At 39.9% G+C, this 21,173-nt stretch overlaps 1 protein-coding gene across 1 annotated transcript in view; it reads left to right on the top strand.

Moving 5' to 3' along the window:
- Positions 1-16,527: 16,527 nt before the first annotated feature.
- The window catches only part of MANEA (mannosidase endo-alpha), a 58,948-nt gene continuing 54,302 nt past the window's right edge, over positions 16,528-21,173 (top strand). The window contains exon 1 of the mRNA XM_070418059.1: positions 16,528-16,636. The gene's annotated coding sequence lies outside the window, so the exon portion shown is untranslated. The remainder of the gene's footprint in view (positions 16,637-21,173) is intronic.

The following is a 21,173-nucleotide window of genomic DNA, read 5'->3' as shown; positions in this document are numbered from 1 at the left end:
TCGATGTTTCTAACTATCCCTCTCCCTTCCTCTCTGTAAAAAATCAATAAAATATATTAAAAAAAAAAACAATCTCAAAAAGAATGATGTATATAACAGATTACTTTCCAGAGCATTCACAGATGCCATTTATGTTGCAAATCTTCCTTCCTGAATTGTTTTCAATTTTCAATTGAGGGGTAATTTTAAAGCAAATAGATGAACCTGGTGAAAGGGAGAAAGAGAGTGAGGAGGGAGTGTGGGAAAGAGAGGCTTTGTAATGACTTCCATGTGAGGACAGCCTGGGACCCCTTTCTCCAACCTCATCTCCTTCCATCCTTTCTTTCACTTTATGGTTGGAACACATCATAATTCCCCAAGTTGCACACTATTTCAAGCCTCTGGGGTCTTACTTGGATTGCTCTGTGTCCAAGTAGAGTTCTTTTTCCCTCCTTTTGGTACGGATTCAAACCCTCTGCCTTTCTCCTTTCCTTCTTGCAGCGGTTCCCAACCTGTGGGTCACAACCCTTTCACAGGGGTCGCCTAAGACCATCAGAAAACACATATATAATTACATATTGTTTTTGTGATTAATCACTATGCTTTAGTTATGTTCAATTTGTAACAATGAAATTGGGGGTCACCACAACATGAGGAACTGTATTAAAGGGTCATTGCAAAGCCTCTCTTTCCCACACTCCCTCCTCACTCTCTTACTCCCTTTCACCAGGTTCATGTATTTGCTTTAAAATAACCCCTCAACTGAAAATTGAAAACAATTCTTTTTGAGGTTGTTTTATCTTCCTTCTAAACAGCCGTGACTGGTTTGGCGCAGTGGATTAAGCGTTGGCCTGCGGACTGAAGGGTCTTAGGTTCGGCTCCAGAGAGAGGAAGATGAGGGGGAGAGGAAGAAGAGGGGGAGAGGAAGGAAATCCAGAGATTAGGAAGAAAGGATCAATAGGATGACATGATTGAGTTTGAGAATAAAGAAAAGGGTGGAATGAAAATGAACTCCAAGGTCTTGTGTTTGGATGACTTTGAAAATATTAGTATCATTTATGAAAACAGGAAAATCAATTTTGGAGGGAAAACAAGGCACTCAGCTTTAGACATTTTGGCTTGAGGAATGCACTGGAATATATGGATGTAGGGAGGCAGGGGTTAAGCACTTTGTTAAAAGTTCAGAACTGGAGCTTAGGAGAGAGGTCAGAGGTTAGGAAGTAAATACAGATAAAATAGAGTTGTTGGGCTTCTTGCCTTTGTTGTAAACTCCTTGATGGCAGGACCATGTCCTATTTGTTTTTGCCATCTGTCTTTACCTGTAAAGTACTCAGCACGTAGTAGGCATTTTTGTGAACCACTTCTCTTGAAAGCTACCTAAAATGATAAGCAACTATGTTTCCTGTGGTAGTGATTGAGGTACAAAGCACTTAAATGTGAAATTCATGGGCCAGTAAAATATTTAGGTAACAGTCTCAGTCTTCTCTCTCTCCAGTTAATATTTTATTAGTAGAAATTACCAAATTAAAATTTATCATTTATTTTCATTTCTCCATGATGAATTAAAGGGCTTTAAGCCTGTTACAGATTGGATGCTTCAATTAATTGGTATTTTGTACTTCATGGCTTCTCAGGTCCCTTAAAATTCTAAGAAATCTGTTTCTCTATGTCAGGCCCAAGTTAAAAAAAAACAAAAGCCTAAATCAAGCTACTACACCTTGAAATATTGAGACTGTACATTCCACCAAACATCTCTATTCTCCTCCCCCCCACTCTCCCCCCCCCCCCCCCATACACACACGCACATTTCTCTGTAAATAAACCAGCACTGAGAAATGAGACTGCGCCTGGTGAAACGGTATTTTTGGGTTCAATTCTGTAGCTTCTTAATCTGCTTCTCCCCTGCGAGCCTGGGAGAGCTCAAGCAATGCATCTCTCTAAGTGTGGAGGGAAGAAGTCAGCTCCCTGCAGCTCCGTCAGAGGTGCTGGACCGATGCCTGGTTGCTCCTGGATAATTGTGCGGTCGCCAGTGCAGCTGCACTCCTAGTTACAGGGTGACCAAGAAAGTCCCTTTCTATGCACTGATTTTTCAGCCCGTAGACATTGAGGCACCAGGATGTTGTAGGGATTTGGGAGGCACTCTGCCCTATAAATATGACCTTCCCAAAGCTGCCCCCTCCTCCTCCTTACTCTAGCCTAGCCCACAGTTTACACTGTAACACAGCAGAGAGAATGCACAGTTAAGTCTTTTCTCTCTTCTAGAGGGGGACACTCACCCCTGCCGAAGTGCAGAAACAGAGAGGGGGGTGAGATGATAGAAAAGGGCCTCCTGGGGTTTTCCTTCAGAGGCTGGAGGTAGAGCCTGGACTGGGAGACAGTAGGAGCTCTGCTGCTTCTTAGCTGTGTGATGCTTTCAAGTTACTCTACCACTCTGGGCCTCAATTTTCTCTTTGTGAAATGAGAGCATCGAGCTAGACCAGTGGTCGGCAAACTGTGGCTCACGAGCCACATGCAGCTCTTTGGCCCCTTGAGTGTGGCTCTTTCACAAAATACCGACTTCTGCGCATGGGCCACGAAGTTTCAATCGCACTGTACGTGGGCGCCCGCACGTGGTATTTTGTGAAAGAGCCACACTCAAGGGGCCAAAGAGCCGCATGTGGCTCGCGAGCCACAGTTTGCCGACCACTGAGCTAGACCCAACTAGATAATCTCTAAAGTCTCGTTCTTCTCCTAAAATTCTACTTTTTAAAAACTTCATAGAACGAAAGAGAATAAACATTCCCAGTTAGTTTTATCATAATCCAGCTGGAATACTGCATAATGTGCAGCTCACAGATAAAATTGATCCTGACATTTCTCTTACATTCAGGAACCTACAGTCTTGAACTAGGGTTCATTAATTGGTCAGATCCTGAGTTTTGAGGAGGTAACTTCTAGGTTGAGCTTCTGATTTACGTTGACCTTGGACAAGCAAGGGCTTGCAGCCTGAAGGACTGCGATACAGTATGAAAGCCACTTGCTGATTAAACTATCCCATCCCTCTCTGCTTCTGATTGTTAGGGGGAGTGCTGTCAATTACCATTGTGAGTGAGAAGTGGAGTCCATGTAGATACTTGGCAAGGGTTGGCTTCTACATGGTCAACGGTTTTCAATTTCTATGTGTGGGGGATGGTGGGCTATCTAGTTTACCCAGTTGTGTTCACCAGAAGTTTTATTTTGAAATTTAAAGTAAGGTTGATGTGAAGAATTTATGCTTTTATTTTTCTTGAGCTGCACTGACAGAGCAATATTTGCCAAAATAGTGTATTTTGCATTGACAATCACTGCTTTTATTCTGGCTACAAAGTCACATGGAGAATTTTCAAAGAGATTGAAATACTCCTCTCTAAAAACCTGGGAAGAAAAGTAGGACCATATTCATATATTGGTAGGACTTTCTTCTAGAAGAGGGATTATAGTATTTTCTGTAGCTCCACAAAGAGAGCTAGGACCAATGTATGAAACGGATAGGGAAACTCATTTTAACTTGTGGACAATTTGCAGCAGTTTTTCCTGGCTTTGGGAGTGTTAGTTGCCTTTCTTGGCTATTTCAGAACAAAGTATTGGAACCAACTGCTTGGAGTGTTGAAGAGATTGATCTACTAAGAGAAATGATGTCCAGCTGAATTTTACTATCCTTTCACACTGTAAAATCCTATGAGTTGCATAACTCGAGCAAAGCACCAGTAGATACAAGCCTGATGTAATCAAAGGGGAGCATTAATGAGCCTAAACCAGGTAATTCCAGTCAGTAAAAGTTTTCGGATCTACATGTTAGTGTTGGTAGAGGGTGTCACTAAACTTCCCACAGTAGGAGATTAAGGGAAAAGAAATTTCAGGTCCAGAGGCAAAGATGCCACATTGAGAACTAGGAAGACAAGACTATCTAGGGAGCCTGAACATATCTAGGAGGGGATCAAAATTAGAAGAGAAATTTTGTAGAAGCCAACATATTCTCTCTTCCTTATTGAACCCAATCTAAAAATTCTTCATCTTATTTTTTGAATAAAAAATAGCATTGATACTTACTTGAAAAATAGCTTTGACATTTCTTTCTATACTCTTCCTGAACAAGATGTACAGAATATAAAAATTAATGTTACGGAATAAAGATATTTCATATCTTGCAGCAAATTCTAAACCTACAAAAGCCATTAAAATGTATGTATAAAACTCTATTTTAATAAATCTTTTTGAGAGCATATTATATTCTTCTAATGAATCATAAAATAGTACTGAGATATAGTAGTTAACAGAATATATATGTATATTTCTCAACTATAAAGTCATTAATGGTAATTTGATAAGTTCTGTTTTTATTCTTTCATTTTAAAAGAAAATTAAGCACCATACTCAATTTATTTTGAAAGAAGCAGGAACAGAAAAATGTTACCACCAAGTTCTCTCTCTCTCTCTCTCTCTCTCTCTCTCTCTCTCTCACACACACACACACACACACACACACACACACACACCAGTGCTTTGGTCCTTATTCAGTCAATAAAGAATGAATTGCTCGCTAATAGATGCAATTAATCAAAAATTTAAAGATTTTCTTCATGAAATGCATCGAACTAGGTGCTATTAAAATACATAGGTGAATGAAGAAAAGCCTGCCTTACAGGAATACAAATGCTTTTGAGAATATAGATTATATATGTATAATTAAAGTAATCCAAGCAGTGGTAAGTGGGTAACTAATATAAACCACATAGTGTCTATCTGTATCTCTCTTGATAGATGTCAAATGTCTAGAAGACAGATTTCTTATGAATTGGTGTATTCGGAGAGTAGGCAACACCTAAATATTGTGAATAAGTGAATAAGCAAATGAAACATCTATAATAATAAAAGCATAATATGCAAATCAACCGAATGGCCGAACAGCGGAACAACCTTCCAGAAGACCACACTATGACACCCACTGGTGCCAGGCCAGCCAAGGTGGGTGCAATGCAATTGGTTGGGGGGCCCCGCCATTGCCCCATGATTGCCCCGCAGAGGGAGGCCCAGGCCACAGGCCAGTGGGTAGATCAATAGGGGGGCTCCACAATTGCCCCAAAGAGGGAGGCCCAGGCCACCGACCAGCAGGCTGTGGCAGGTGGGCGTGGCCTTCCTCTGAAGGTGTGATCCATCGTGGAGCTCCAGCCAGGTGGTCAGGGTCTACCTCTTTGGAGCAATGGATCACGGAGCCCTGTGATCGATCGCCTCACAGAGGGAGGCCCAGGCTGGGTGGGTGGGGCCTCCCTCTGCAGGGTGATCAATCGCAGGGCTCCTGGACTGCAAGAGGGCACAGGCTGGGCTGAGGAATCCCCCCAACCCCGAGTGCATGAATTTCATGCACCGGGCCTCTAGTATTACCATAAAACTAACATATTGAGCAATATTAACGAACCAAAACCAACCAAAAACAATCAGAGTAATGTTTGGTAAATAAAAACCCCAGGTTAGATAAATGTATTCAGTTTTAATTCTGTACATATATTTGAAGGATGGTGTTTCTCTCACATCCAAAGAATATTTTAAGGCTAATAATAATAATAATGAATATACAGTACATCTATGATCTTTCCTCTCACACATCATTTTTAAATCAACCTGAGCATCTTGTAATTGATGTAATGTTTACTAAATACTTACTGTTCATTGCTTCATTTATTTAACACTATGGCTACTAGAACAAATGACCATAAACTTGGTAGCTTAAAAAAAACATAATTTCTTGAAGTTCTGGAGTTCAGAAATCTGAGTCAGTTTCACTGGGTGAAATCCCATTGCTGGCAGTCACTCACCTGTAGGAGGCTTAGGGGGGAATCTATTTTCTTGCCTTTTCTAGCTTCTAGAGCTGCATTCTTTTAGTTGTAGCTCCTTCCCTAATCTTCACATCCAGCAGCACAGTATTTTGCTTCAGTGGTCACCTTGCCTTCTAATCTGTCCAATCTCCCTCTGTCTGTCTCTTATAAATAAAAATAATAGTTAGGGCCCATCCAGAGAATCCCCATCTCAAAACCCTTAATCACATCTGCAAAGTCCCCTTTGCCATATCAAGTAGCATTCACAGGTTGAGAGGATTAGGACTTAGATATTTTGGGGGGCCATTATTCACCCCACTACAAACAGTACTGTGACATATGGCAGTAGGTGCTGGAGGTAGGAGACTCAGAGACTCAGATATTTCTGTATCTGCGCTCATAGAGTTTGACATTTTTTTTTTTTTTTTTTTTTATTTATTTATTTTTTTTTTATTTTCCTCTTAAAGTATTACAAAGGGTATTACATAAGTATCCTTTTCCCCCCCCCCCGCCCTTGACAAACCACTACCCTCCCTTACCCCCCAGTGTCTTATGTCCATTAGTTATGCTTATATGCATGCATACAAGTCCTTCGGTTGATCTCTTACTCCCCTCCCTCCTGCCCCCCAACTCTCTCTGGCCTTCCCACTGCAGTTTGACAATCAGTTTGAGGCAGCTCTGCCTCTGTATCTATTATTGTTCAAAAGTTTGTAATGGTCTTTATTATCCATGAATGAGTGAGATCATGTGGTATTTTTCCTTCATTGACTGGCTTGTTTCACTTAGCATAATGCTCTCCAGTTCCATCCATGATGTTGCAAATGGTAGGAGTTCCTTCTTTTTAACAGCAGCATAGTATTCCATCGTGTAGATGTACCACAGTTTTCTAATCCATTCATCTACTGATGGGCACTTAGGCTGTTTCCAGATCTTAGCTATGGTGAATTGTGCTGCTATGAACATCTGGGTGCATATATCCTTTCTGATAGGTGTTTCTGGTTTCTTGGGATATATTCCTAGTAGTGGGATCACAGGGTCAAATGGGAGTTCCATTTCCAATTTTTTGAGGAACCTCCATACTGCCTTCCATAGTGGCTGCACCAGTCTGCATTCCCACCAGCAGTGCACAAGTGTTCCTTTTTCTCCACATCCTCTCCAGCACTTGTCGTTTGTTGATTTGTTGATGATGGCCATTCTGACAGGTGTGAGATGGTACCTCATTGTTGTTTTGATTTGCATCTCTCGGATGATTAGTGACTTTGAGCATGTTTTCATATGTCTCTTGGCTTTCTGAATGTCCTCTTTTGAAAGGTGTCTATTTAGATCCTTTGCCCATTTTTTGATTGGATTGTTTATCTTCTTTTTGTTAAGTTGTATGAGTTCCCTATAAATTTTGGAGATTAAGCCCTTATCCGATATGACGTTGGCAAATATGTTTTCCCACGAGGTGGGTTTTCTTGTTGTTTTGTTGATGGTTTCTTTTGCTGTGCAGAAGCTTTTTATTTTGATGTAGTCCCATTTGTTCAGTTTCTCTTTAGTTTCAACTGCCCTAGGAGCTGTATCAGTGAAGAAATTGTTTTGGCATATGTCTGAGATTTTGTTGCCTTTGTATTCTTCTAGAATTTTTATGGTTTCCTGTCGTACATTTAAGTCCTTTATCCATTTTGAGTTTATTCTTGTGTATGGTGTAAGTTGGTGGTCTAGTTTCATTTTCTTGCATATGTCTGTCCAATTTTCCCAACACCATTTATTGAAGAGACTATCTTGGCTCCATTGTATGTTCATGCCTCCTTTGTCAAAAATTAATTGAGCATATTGGTTCGGGCTAATTTCTGGACTCTCTATTCTATTCCACTGATCTATATGTCTGTTCTTGTGCCAGTACCAGGCAGTTTTGAGAACAGTGGCTTTGTAATACAGCTTGATATCTGGCATTGAGATCCCACCTACTTTGTTCTTTCTCAGGATCGTTGCAGCTATTCGGGGTCTTTTTTTATTCCAGATGAATTTTTGGAGAGTTCGTTCTAGATCTTTGAAGAAGGCCATTGGTATTTTAATGGGAAGTGCGTTGAATGTATAGATTGCTTTGGGTAGTATGGACATTTTAATGATGTTGATTCTACCAATCCAAGAACATGGTATGTTCTTCCATCTGTTTATGTCTTCCTCTATCTCTTTTTTCAACGTCCTGTAGTTTTCTGAGTAGAGGTCTTTAACCTCTTTAGTTAAGTTTATTCCTAGGTATCTTAATTTTTTTGGTGCGATGGTAAATGGGATTGTTTTTCTGATCTCCCTTTCTGAAAGTTCACTGTTGGTGTATAGAAATGCCTCAGATTTCTTGGGGTTAATTTTGTATCCTGCTACATTGCCAAATTCATGTATTAAGTCTAGTAGCTTTTTGATGGAGTCTCTAGGGTTTTGTATGTATAATATCATGTCATCTGCAAATAAGGACAGTTTTACTTCCTCTTTTCCAATTTGGATGCCTTTTATTCCTTCTTCTTGCCTAATTGCAATGGCTAATACTTCCAGTACTATGTTGAACAGGAGTGGTGAGAGTGGGCATCCCTGTCTTGTTCCTGTTCTTAGGGGAAATGGTGTTAGTTTTTGTCCATTGAGTATGATGTTGGCAGTGGGCCTGTCATATATGGCTTTTATTATGTTGAGGTATGATCCTTCTATTCCCACCTTTCTGAGAGTTTTTATCAAAAATGGGTGTTGGATTTTGTCGAATGCTTTTTCTGCATCAATTGATATGACCATGTGGTTTTTTTCTTTCAATTTGTTTATGTGATGTATCACATTTATTGATTTACGGATGTTGTACCATCCTTGCATCTCTGGGATGAATCCTACTTGGTCATGGTGTATGATCCTTCTGATGTACTGCTGGATCCGATTTGCTAAGATTTTGTTGAGGATTTTGGCATCTATGTTCATGAGGGATATTGGCCTGTAATTCTCTTTCATTGTGATGTCTTTACCTGGTTTTGGTATTAGGGTGATGCTGGCTTCATAGAATGAGCTTGGAAGCGTTCCTTCCTCTTGAATTTTTTGTAGTAGTCTGAGGAGGGTAGGTTTTAGTTCTTCCTTGAATGTTTGGTAGAACTCCCCTGTGAAGCCGTCTGGCCCTGGGCTTTTGTTTGCTGGAAGCTTTCTGATGACTGCTTCAATTTCTTCCATAGTTATTGGCCTATTGAGGTTTTTAGATTCTTCCTGATTGAGTTTTGGAATGTTGTATTTTTCTAGGAATTTGTCCATTTCCTCCAGGTTGTCCAGTTTGTTGGAGTAGAGTTGCTCGTAGTATTGTTTAACAATCATTTGTATTTCTGTGGGGTCTGTTGTTATTTCGCCTCTATCATTTCTGATTTGGTTTATTTGGGACCTCTCTCTTTGCTTCTTGGTGAGCCTGGCTAGGGGTTTGTCAATCTTGTTTATCCTTTCAAAGAACCAGCTCTTGGTTTCATTGATTTTCTGTATTGTTTTTTTGGTCTCTATTTCATTGATTTCTGCTCTAATCTTTATTATCTCCTTCCTTCTGCTCACTCTGGGGTTTTCTTGTTGCTCTCTTTCTAATTCTTTGAGTTGTAGAGTTAGATGATTGACTACCATTTTTTCTTGTTTTTTGAGATAGGCCTGTAGAGCTATAAACTTCCCTCTCAGGACTGCTTTCATTGTGTCCCAGAGGTTTTGGATTGTTGTGTTTTCATTGTCATTAGTGTCCAGGATGTTTTTAATTTCTTCTTTGATGTCATCGGTAACCCAATCAATATTTAATAACATGCTATTCAGCTTCCAAGTGTTTGAGTATTTTGGGTTGTTTTTATTGTAGTTTATTTCTAACATTATGCCATCGTGGTCTGTGAAGAAGCTTTTTATGATTTCAATCTTCTTGAATTTGTGGAGACTTTGCTTGTGACCCAATATGTGGTCTATTTTTGAATATGTCCCATGAGCACCTGAGAGGAATGTATATTCCGCAGCTGTGGGGTGAAGTGTTCTGAAGATGTCAATTAAGTCCATCTGATCTAGTGAGTCATTTAGGATTGCTGTTTCTTTGCTGAGTTTTTGTCTAGCGGATTTATCCAGTGATGTCAGTGGTGTATTAAAGTCCCCTACTATGATTGTATTGTTGTCGATCTCTCCCCTGATATCTTCCAGAAGTTTTCTTATGTATGTGGGTGCTCCTGCATTGGGTGCATATATGTTTACCAGGGTTATATCTTCTTGTTGTATTGATCCCTTTAGTATTATGAAGTGGCCTTCCTTATCTCTGGTTATGGCCTTCACTTTGAGATGTATTTTGTCCGATATAAGTATTGCTACCCCAGCTTTCTTTTCCTTTCCATTTGCGTGAAAGATATTTTTCCATCCCTTCACTTTCAGTCTGTGTGAGTCCCTTCTAATGAGGTGGGTCTCTTGTAGACAGCAGATGTATGGGTCATGTTTTTTTATCCATTCAGCCACTCGATGTCTTTTGGTTGGAGCATTTAGTCCATTTACATTTAAAGTTATTATTGAAAGGTATTTGTTTGTAGCCATTTCTTTTTGTGTGTGTGTGTGTGGCTGTTTTCTTTCTGAGCTTGATATTTCTTCTTTTTACACCAGTCCCTTTAGCATTTCTTGCATGGCTGGCTTGGTGGTGATAAACTCCCTTAGCCCTTTTTTGTCTGTGAAGCTTCTTATTTCCCCTTCAATTTTGAATGATAGCCTTGCTGGATAGAGTATTCTTGGATTCAGTCCTTTGCTTTGCATCACTTTGTAGATTTCCGTCCATTCTTTTCTGGCCTGATGTGTTTCTGTTGAGAAATCATTTGATAATCTAATGGGAGATCCCTTGTATGTTACTTTCCGTCTCTCTCTTGCAGCCTGTAAGATTCTCTCTTTATCCTGAACATTTGCCATGGTAATTATGATGTGTCTTGGTGTGGGTCTTTTCGGGTTCACCTTGTTTGGGACTCTCTGGGCTTGTGTGACTTTTTTCTTCCCCACCTCAGGGAAGTTTTCTGATATTATTTCTTCGAATAGGTTTTCTAATCCATGTTCATCTTTCTGTTGTTCTGGCACCCCTATTATTCGTATGTTGTTTCGTTTCATGTTGTCCCAAAGCTCCCTTAGGCTCTCCTCCTGTCTTTTAATTTTTTTCTCCATTTGCCGTACAGTTTGAGTGTGTTTTGCTTCCTTGTCTTCTAATTCACTAATTCGGTCCTCCGCTTCTCCCAGTCTACTGTTGATACTTTCAATGGAGTTTTTTATTGAAGCTATGTCACTCTTCATTTCTTCTTGGGACTTACTTAAGTTGTTGATTTTTTCATCTGTTTCTTCTAGCTTCTTGCATAAGTAGTTGAGTTTTTCATCTGTTTCTTCTTGCTTCTTGAACATGTGGTGCATGTACTCTAGGAACCTTATTCTGAATTCTTTTTCCGTCATGTTGCATATCTCTGTCTCACTTAGCTGCTTTTCTGGCGAGTCCTCCTTTTCTTTCCTTTGGGGGTTTCTTTGCCTACCCATGTTTGATCTCGCTGACATATGTAGATGTTGAGGTGTTCAGTGGCTGCTCCCTGGGTGGCAGGGGCTCCTTGGGTTGTGGTTGCTGCTCAGACGGTTGCGGTAGCAGCTGCTTTCCAGTTGGCAGCAGCTCCTCTGGTGGGTGTTGTTCACAGCTGTGTTGGCTCTTCTGGCTGGTGGGGGGAGGCTTCACGTACAGTTGCTGTTCCACAGACAGAGGGTGTGGTGATCAGGAGGCTGTGGTGATCAGGAGGCTGCGGTGATCAGGGGGCTGCTGTTGCTTGGATCTGCTGCGTTGATTTAAAGGCACAAAATACAACAGAGCAAGGCACAACGTACCAGGCCTCATAGAGTTTGACATTATGGGGAATAGAAGAAATGTACAAAGCATAGACCTGCTTTTTAATTGGATTCTCTAGCAAAGGAATGCATTAGCAGAGAATAAATGCATTTTCTTCCTATTTTTATTCTAACAAGAAAATTTCCAGCTACCTCTTAGAATAGGCAGGCACAGAAAATCACCTTTCAGATACTGTTGAGAAAAATTAACTTTTTCTTTCTTATATAAAGACAGGATGAGTGGGCTCATCTATCTTAGGAAAAAAACAAGCCTTTTTTTTTTTCTTTTAGTAACTGTGCAAGCTGCTTTTTTTTATGTCAACAGAGGGTGTTGTTTTGGCAGAGGAATCTTATTTGGTTAAGGCATTATAAGGAATCTAAGGTATCCTGCAAAGGAAGAAACTCAAACCCTAAATGCCTTAGGAAATAACCCAGTAAAATCTGGACTTTAAAAGTGGTGTAACAATGAGGGCTTGGCTGGTTGAGGTGTGAAACTAATGCTCGATTACAACACATGAAACTTCCTTCTTCCCAAACACGGAGAGGCTCTATATCACCCTGTGTAGTAGTTTTCCCTCCCAGGAAGTGCTGCATCTCCCTGCTTGCCTAGCTTTCAACTACAGGCATGCATCCATCTCAGCTGCCACCATCCGTTGGATGCCTTCTGGTACTCGCCCGACAGAGATCAAACACAGGACCTTTTGGTATATGGCAGTGGTTGGCAAACTCATTAGTCAACACAGCCAAATATCAACAGTACAACGATTGAAATTTCTTTTGAGAGCCAAATTTTTTAAACTTAAACTATATAGGTAGGTACATTGTTATTAACTTAATTAGGGTACTCCTAAGCTGGCCTTTGCTAAAAACGTCCTCATTTTATAATAATAAAGCTACCAACACAAAATAATTACAATTCTTAAATTGACAAAAATACCTGTAGGATTTGCAGCTGGTTGGAAAAATACAGGTAACTTTATGCTTCAAGTAGGTATTTTTGTCACCCGAGTGCAATTTGCTGACACGACTAGCACTAACCACTGCACAATGAGACTGCTGACTGACTGGCTCACTCAACTAGTGCATGAATCACTCATGCCTCCCCCGCGCTGCGTCTCCCATCACCCGACCGACACCCCTCACTTCTTCTAAGGCCACTTCTTCAAAATAGACTCGCCCAGGCCGAAAACCGACTTCTGCGCATGGGCCACGAAGTTTCAATCGCACTGTACGTACGTGCCCGTACGTGGTATTTTGTGGAAGAGCCACACTCAAGGGGCCAAAGAGCCTGTGGCTCGTGAGCTGTGGTTTGCCGACCACTGGTATATGGGATGACACTCCAATCAACTGAGCCACACCAGCCAGGGTGAATGATACGCTTTTTATTGAAACTATACTTGTCCTTGTACCTATCAACATCAAATACAGTTAACCAAAAGAATATCTACCACTTCTAATGCTAGGACCAGGAGTACACTTTGATGTGTCTGCCCCCAAATTGGTATTAAAGAATTTGATGGCTTATAACTGGCACTGGGAGAAGACCTTCATTGAGTGAGTGTTTTATTCCTCTGAACACCTAACGACCTATATTCACCACCACTTATGTTGGAAACTGGAAGACTGATATGTGGTAATATTGTCAGATGCTGTCAATTTTATGGCAAAGCTTTTATACCCTTTTTATTACCTTTCTAAAAACAGGTACACCCCATAGGGGAACTAAGCTGCCATGTGATAAGCTACGTATTCCAAGATTCTTGGATTGGGCTCAAGTATCTTGGTAAGGTCTATCTCCTCTTTCTCTACTCTATTATCTGCTGAGGTAAGTCTTGTTCATTTCCTACCCAATATCCATTCTTTGCTTCTTTTTTAGTAACAGAGCTCTGATTTCATTGGGGGTAGGAGTTGTTGAGCACAGGTGAAAGGGCACACTTCTAAGAGTCCTTTGCAGCTGGATATGGCTAAATGACTCAGTTACAGTCAATCACATGAAAGCATATATGGTTGGCTTGTACTTCCCAGAAAACTCCTTGAATAAGTAGCCAGAAGAGCCATCCCCTTTTCAACATTTCCTGCTACCACTTCCTTCTACTCGCTGACTAGGATTCAGACAAGATGTTTAGAGCATGCATCTTAACTATAAGGTAGATATGAGGATGAAAACCAGCATATTAGAGAGGATGGAAGCCAACAATTAGGATTGTGGCACAAAAAATAAGTAAAATGAAAAAATAAAATAAAATAAAAAGAGAAGTCTGTGGCGTTACAACTGTGGCATTGCTTTATGATCCCCGGACTCCTTTATACAAGAAAGTAGCAAAGCTGTGTCTTATTTACAAAACTGTTGAGTATTCTGTTTTATGTAATTAAAGCTAATCCTAACTGGCATAACTTCTTGCATACTATATATTTTGTATGTGTCTGAGGCTCATTAAAATGGAGACAAGGAGAGGAATGGTTGTAGGTATAGGGTGTCCCAAAATTCACGCAAGATTTGAATTTTGCGTGAGCACTAACAACAACAACAACAACAACAAATAAAAGCCTAATTTTACTTGGTTTATTGAATCAGATTCTAATATTTGTTGCCCTTTGATTTCAATCCCTTCAATTTGATAAGCATTACCAAGTACCAATTATGGCCAGGAGCAGGGACAATGAAGACCAATGAAGACCACGGCTATGCATATGTGCCAGCAAAGCTGTGGAGGCCATTTACCCGATGTGCTATTCCATACATAACCTTATACTGTATACTTTATGAATCAATAAAAAATTTACAATTTTTAATTATAAACCTGTGTTTTCTATCAAAATTACTTCTTGCATGAATTTTGGGACACCCTATACAAAAGTTTGCATAGGCCTGGGAAATAAGAGGATCTTTATTGCTAATGCCAAAAGAGAAAATGGTTCTGTTGTTCTAATAGCAAGACAAGATTAATTCCAATGATCTTATGGGGTGGAGACTACTATAATAATCAATGGCAATTAGGAAAAACCAAAGGCTACTATTAGGTTAATGCATTAGAATAGAATTTGATAAAAGGGAAGTATTTAAACTTTTTTTGAAAAATGTTTTATTATTTTTTACTAATTAAATTTGTGGGGGGGCTGTTTCTCTCTTTTCCATGTCCTTCATGGAAAAGGAAACAGTCCATTTGCTGAGTGGAGGAGCTGGGGATTAAGAAATTAAAGAAAGACCAAGATGCAGAAATAGATTTTAAGTTGGGGCCAGGTGGGCGCCATCCTCTCTAATGGAGAGGCGGCAAAGCAGCAGGTTTATTTTAAAGGCCTAGATTTACATATCTAGTTCCGCCCCTGCCTGATTAACATGTCCAGCCTTATTGGGGAAGCATGTTCCCAGGGCGTGGCTCTGCCTATGCTCTGAGTTCAGCTGACAATAATTATAAGAAAATGCAAGGTGCCTCCCAGGCGGCTCTCTACAAAATTTATTGAAGTGACATTGGTAAAGAGCATCATATTGGTTTCAAGTGTACATTCCTATGATACATGATCTGTATATTGCATTGTGTACCACCACCCATATGTAAACTTTTAAAATACATAATTATGTATAAATTAATTTTCAAAAGCAAAGAAGCCAATTAAAAATGAGTCAAGAATTGAGAACAGGCATTTCACAGAAGCACAAATAGCCACCAGCATACACAAACATGCACAACCCAGATAGCAAGGGGGAAAATGCAAATTAAAAGAGACTATTTCCAGGCAAAAGTTTTGAATGTAACCACAGCAGGTGTCATGGATAATGATGTGCCAGCTTAGCTCATGTGAAATGGATTTAAGTATAGATGAATCTCAAAACCTCAGAGTGTAGTGAAAAAAGAAGAGTATGATTCATTATATAAAATACAACACCAGGATAACTATATTTTTATGGAATCATATATATAACTTTTTTTAAAGTAAGGGGACGAGTAATATAAAATTCAGCATAATGGTATTTCTTGGTAGGAGGGAAAGAGATACTTAAGGAGAAGCCTTCCTAAAAGGCTTTAAAAGTACTGGTATTTTTCTGTATCTTCAGCTCCGAAGTGATACCTAGATATTTTTTATTATTCTTTAAAATGTGCAAATATGGGATAATTTATATATGTATACTTCACAATTAATATGTGTTTAAAAAATTCAGTGAGATTTTAAGGAGAGCAAATTGAGTACATCAGTAAGTTCTAAACTGTGAGTCAGGATTTCCTTGTTACTATGGAACCAAACAGAGAATTCTCTTGGCTTCTGAGGCTGATGTAAGAAGGAACCTTCAGCTGTAACCACTATTTCAAAAGTTCCTTTTCTTCACACCTTCCTCACTGTTCTCAATTACCTGTATAAGTATTTCAATACAAAGGTGAGGTTATATAATACTTTGCAAATTAAAAATGTCACCTTTATCTGTCTACTTTGGCCTTCCAAGTAAAGCTCCATTAAACACAACGCAGTTCCTTAATTTAAAAAGGTTGAAAATAACCACTGCACTAGACTTGAACGCAAATACAAATTTGCAACTCCTGTTATCAAAATCAGTTGACAGGTATTGGTGAGCGCTTCCCATTGGAACCTTAGAGGACCAGTTTCTAAGAGAGGGGCGGGTCATCTATCCATGGAGGAAGAGGACGGCAATCCAGCCTGACTGTATTGCCACCTTTTCTCCACTATTAGCTCAGGACACACTAAAAACCTCTCCACTCTCATCCACTTCCCTCCCCACCCGCACAGCCAGAAGGGCTTTTCCCAGGGGAACCAGAGCCCCTCCCTCGCAGCAAGCCCCGCCCCCAATAAGCCCCGCCCCCGCAGCAAGCCCCGCCCCCGGTTCCCGGAACGCTCTGCGCGCGCCCGTTCGGAGGCGGGGCAGGTGGACCTAGCCGCCGGGGGCTGCAGGCGTCCTCTCGATCGCCTCCCAACCTCGACAGCTCGGCCAGCGGAACCTCCGCCGGATGCCGGGTTCCCAGGCCCCGGTGAGTAAACTGGGGGAGTCGGGGCCCCGCACACGCGGGTGCGGCGGGCACAGGGGGTCCAGTGCCTGCGCGCTGTTTCGCCAGCCAATCTGCTCGCGGATCCCTGCACCCCGGGGCCGGAGGCGGGAGGTGGGAGCTGCGGGCCTCGGACCCCGTTTTTGTGCCTGGGCTGGTTTTATTGCCTTCTGCCTTGGTTTCTCCCCACCCCGTCGGGGTCCTCTCAGCCACTTGGGAATGGAGCCTCACTTGCCTCGGTTTTTCCTTCCCGTCCCGAGCACACTGGGAACTGGGGAGTGGGGAACGCGGGTCCACACCTCGTCCGGTATCCCCAGCCGGCGGCCGGCGGGAGCCGGGAGTGGAAGGAGCCGGGCCTGCCCGGTTCGGGTTCGGGCTGTGGCGGGGAGTCGCGGTCGCCCTTCTCGCTGTGCTTTTAGGCGTCGGGAGCGGGGAGCTAGGATGGCGAGGCCCCACAGACATGTTTTTTTCCATTCACCTGTTAACATGTTGGGCACTGTCATCGTAGACTTATATTTTCTAGGTCTCAGGGTGCAACTATGGTGGATCGGTGTCTTTTTTCATTTTCCAAAAGAGGGAATTGAAATTCAGGCAGTTAGGATAGTTTGTTTTGGTTTTATTATTGCAAGACTCTACAGATAGCTTTTAAGGGGAAATGTAGAAGTGATTAAAAAAAAAAAAAAACACCAAAAAGCAAGGGAGGATACCGTTATATGAACTTGAAAAAAAAGGCAAAAGGGACTGAAATGGGTTATGTTAACATATTTAGACAATAGTTGGAAATATTAATACAAAATAAAATTTAGAGATTGGTAATGACATGTCACATTGCAAATCATTTTCATGATGTTACTCTATTCATGTTAAGCTATAGGTAAGCCCTTGAGTGCAGTGAATATTGGGATTTTTCAGGCTCCACGCCTAAAACATTGGTCACGAGATGAATAGTAAGTGTATGATCAGAAAATAAGCTGTTCTGAGGTTAAATTTGGGCTACCATTTTTGAGTAGGTAACAGTTAAGCACTGTGTAATGAAAATATGGTCACACGTCAGCAGTGTTATATTCTGTAAACTTGATGTGGCTAACGTTGTAGGAAGGTGGAATGGCTGAGGGCAAAAGCTTGAGTTCTGGAGCCAGACTTGCCCTGCGCCTTGCTAGTTGCTTAACCTCAGGCAGGTTATTGCCCGTTTGCTAGCTGATAAAGTTATCAAAGGCGGCTCTGTACAGTAGTTACATCAGCTGTAAAATAGCATTAGCTTCATAGATGGTTGTGAAGATTAAAACAAAAGGATGAGATTACGCTTAACCGAATTTTTGTTAGCCAGAGGGTGCAAGTGTTTACTTAAAACCGACCTGCCCACCTGGGCAGGAAGCCTTGGTCCTGAAACTGATTTTGAAAGTTCCAGGTTGTCTTACAGTACTAGTGTATCTCTAGAGCAGCCGTGGGCAAACTACGGCCCACGGGCCGGATTCGGCCCGTTTGAAATGAATAAACTAAAAAAAAAAAAGACCGTACCCTTTTATGTAATGATGTTTACTTTGAATTTATATTAGTTCACACAAACACTCCATCCATGCTTTTGTTCCGGTCCAGTTTAAGAACCCATTGTGGCCCTCGAGTCAAAAAGTTTGCCCACCCCTGCTCTAGAGGCTTAATAGAAAGTAAAATCAGAAGAAAGCAATACTAAAATAAGAAAAGCAGCAGACGTTGGTATAATAGATCATTAAAAGGTGAAATTTTGGGGGTTTTCTGAGTAACAAGATAACAGTAAATACTTTTTGAAATAATAGTTAAATCATACGGCTTCTGGATCCCTTGGACCTCACTAAACCTCCAAGTCAAAAACTAGCACTTCAAAGATTAAAAGCACAACACACAAATATAGAAACCATAAAGTTTAGAAAGAATCTTTGATGTAATGTGAACTGTCCTTTGCAGATAACAGATTTTCAATAGCCAACACCTGGAGTAGGTTCCTGCTTTGAGAACCTATACATCTATAATTAACTTGCAGGATTTTTGTTTGTTTTTTCTCTTAAGTGACTTCTGAAACTTTTGTTGAACCCAAATAAGTAGTTCCTATATACCTTTCCTGTGAGATTATTACACCTGTTAGGCATTCCAAGGGTCATTGTGGTTTTGCTATGTTGGACATAATTTTTTTAAAACATATTTTATTGATTTTTTACAGAGAGGAAGGGAGAGGGATAGAGAGTTAGAAACATCAATGAGAGAGAAACATCAATTCAGCTGCCTCCTGCACACTCCCTACTGGGGATGTGCCTGCAACCAAGGTACATGCCCTTGACTGGAATCGAACCTGGGACCCTTTAGTCCACAGACTGACGCTCTGTCCACTTAGCCAAACTGATTAGGGCTGGACATAATTTTTATTAAAATTGATTTTTAAAATTTTTGGATCTGTCTGTATACCTATGATTCTTCCTGTATAATCAGTTCACTATAGACTATAAACATATTAAGTATATGTATAATCAGTAGAATCTGTCTATACACATATTGCCCAAATATATACCAGTATCAGAACAAAAGGGCCAGAAATTAAATTGTTTAAGCTGAACACTTAATAGTCACTAACTATGTAAAAGATATGTTGGGCTCTACTAGACTGTAGAGGTAAGGGTTCCATTTCTGGACTTTAAGGAGCAATGTAGTAGGGAATATAATACATGTAAATAAATAACATGATGCAATGCATTTTTTTAAAATGCCAATTTAAAAAGCAGGTAACGCTGTAACAATAGAATATGTGAGAAAGTGAGTCCTTTTCTCTCTGGAACCATTAGAGGTATCAAGAAGAGGCAACATTTCAGCTTGAAGAATAAATAGTATTTTAAAAGTTAGCCATATAAACAATAGGCATTTAAAGAGAATAAATCATGTTTTAGTTTTTAATTTTTTGCCAGACACCCAGCTTTGATAGTAGGCATTGTCATCATAAATGCTTGTTCATATTTATTCAGTGTAACATAAGCCAGAAATATTCTAAGAATTTTATAATGTTAACTTATTTTATCCTCACACAAATCCTGAGTGAAGTGATAACTTGTACAGATGAAAAAAAAAAAAGGGCAGGGAAAGGTCAGTTCACTTGTGTAGGTGAAATAGCTAAAAAGGATACAACTGGAATTTGAACCTGGGCATCTGAACTGCAGAGCCCATACTTTTAATCACAATGACCTGCTGTCTTACTTATGGTCGAGATGACTTACTGTTATTTGAGATATGAAGGTTGGGATAGAACCAGTGGATCATCTATAATAATGTGATAACATTTTTTAAGTGAATGTAAAAAAAAAGACAGAGGGTCCAGTTTAAGAAATCACATTGACAGGCAAGAGGGGGAAAAAAAGCATCAACTTCCATAAATGGATTTTTTTGTGTGTTTTATGTTCATATGTAGATTTGAGAAGTTTATATAACAAATATTTAAAAAATCAACTATGTTGCCTATATTTCTTTCCTTTTTATTTATTTTTAAATCCAATCGGTACTTACCAATTGATTAAAACATTACCCTTTTATACTTTCTTTCACATACATTATCTTGCATGATTCACAGAACAACTTTGTCAGAAAGTAAAACAGGCAACATACTCTTTTGAAAGAAGAGATTAAGTTACTTACTCAGGGTCACACAACTAAATCAACATGACTGATTCTTCCATTCCAAGATCAATATTCTTTCCATTATATATCCTGACTCTCATGCATTTCACCACTGAGCTAGTCAACGTCTCAGAATTCAATGTCTTGCTGATTTCTAAATTCAGTAGTTATTTCTCCATCCTCTGTGACTCATCAATATTCATTACCATTGATTATTTCCTTATAAAGTATCTGCCCCAAACTTTTCTTATAAGGATTGCTTTCATTTTAGAAGACAGAGTAAGAAAACATAACTGTATTTTCTCACCCAGAGGTAATCATTATACCTATTTACCTTATTTTCTCCCTCTGTGTGTATCTTTAATATAATTGAGATAATGTTATATTCATAATTTTTTTCTACTTCATGGAAATTTAAGGACAACAAATCACAGGTAACCACAAATAGTTATATCATTCCTTTATTCTTATCTACAGGACTGCCACATTCCATAGGTAGGAATTTCACTCCCTGGAGTCCCTCAGTGCAGAGCTTGAAAGAGTACATGAGTTGGCCCTTCCCAGAAATAAGCAGGTATTAGGTTAACAGTGTATGTCCTCCAGTTTGCTTTCTTTATTTTTCCTTTTTAATTTTCAAACATGTTTAGACTTAAAGAAAAGTTTTAAAAATAATACAAAGAACTAACAGTTCTCCTTTGCTTTTTTTCTGAAGATTCATCAAATGGTAATATTTTACCACATTTGCTTTATCATTATACAAGTACACACTTACATAGTACATTGTGTACAATTACACACATGTAATTGTATGCATGTGTGCACATATGTGTGCACATATAAATATACATAGATTGTGTGTGTGTGTAACATGTTTGATGTTTCCTCATGC

This window comes from Myotis yumanensis, unplaced genomic scaffold (genome assembly GCF_028538775.1).
Source record: "Myotis yumanensis isolate MYYU_CA2020_CCGP unplaced genomic scaffold, mMyoYum1.0.hap1 SCAF_6, whole genome shotgun sequence".
Classification (NCBI taxonomy): Eukaryota; Metazoa; Chordata; class Mammalia; order Chiroptera; family Vespertilionidae; genus Myotis; species Myotis yumanensis.
The sequence above is the reverse complement of the archived record's forward strand: the minus strand, read 5'-3'. Positions and strand labels throughout refer to the sequence as shown.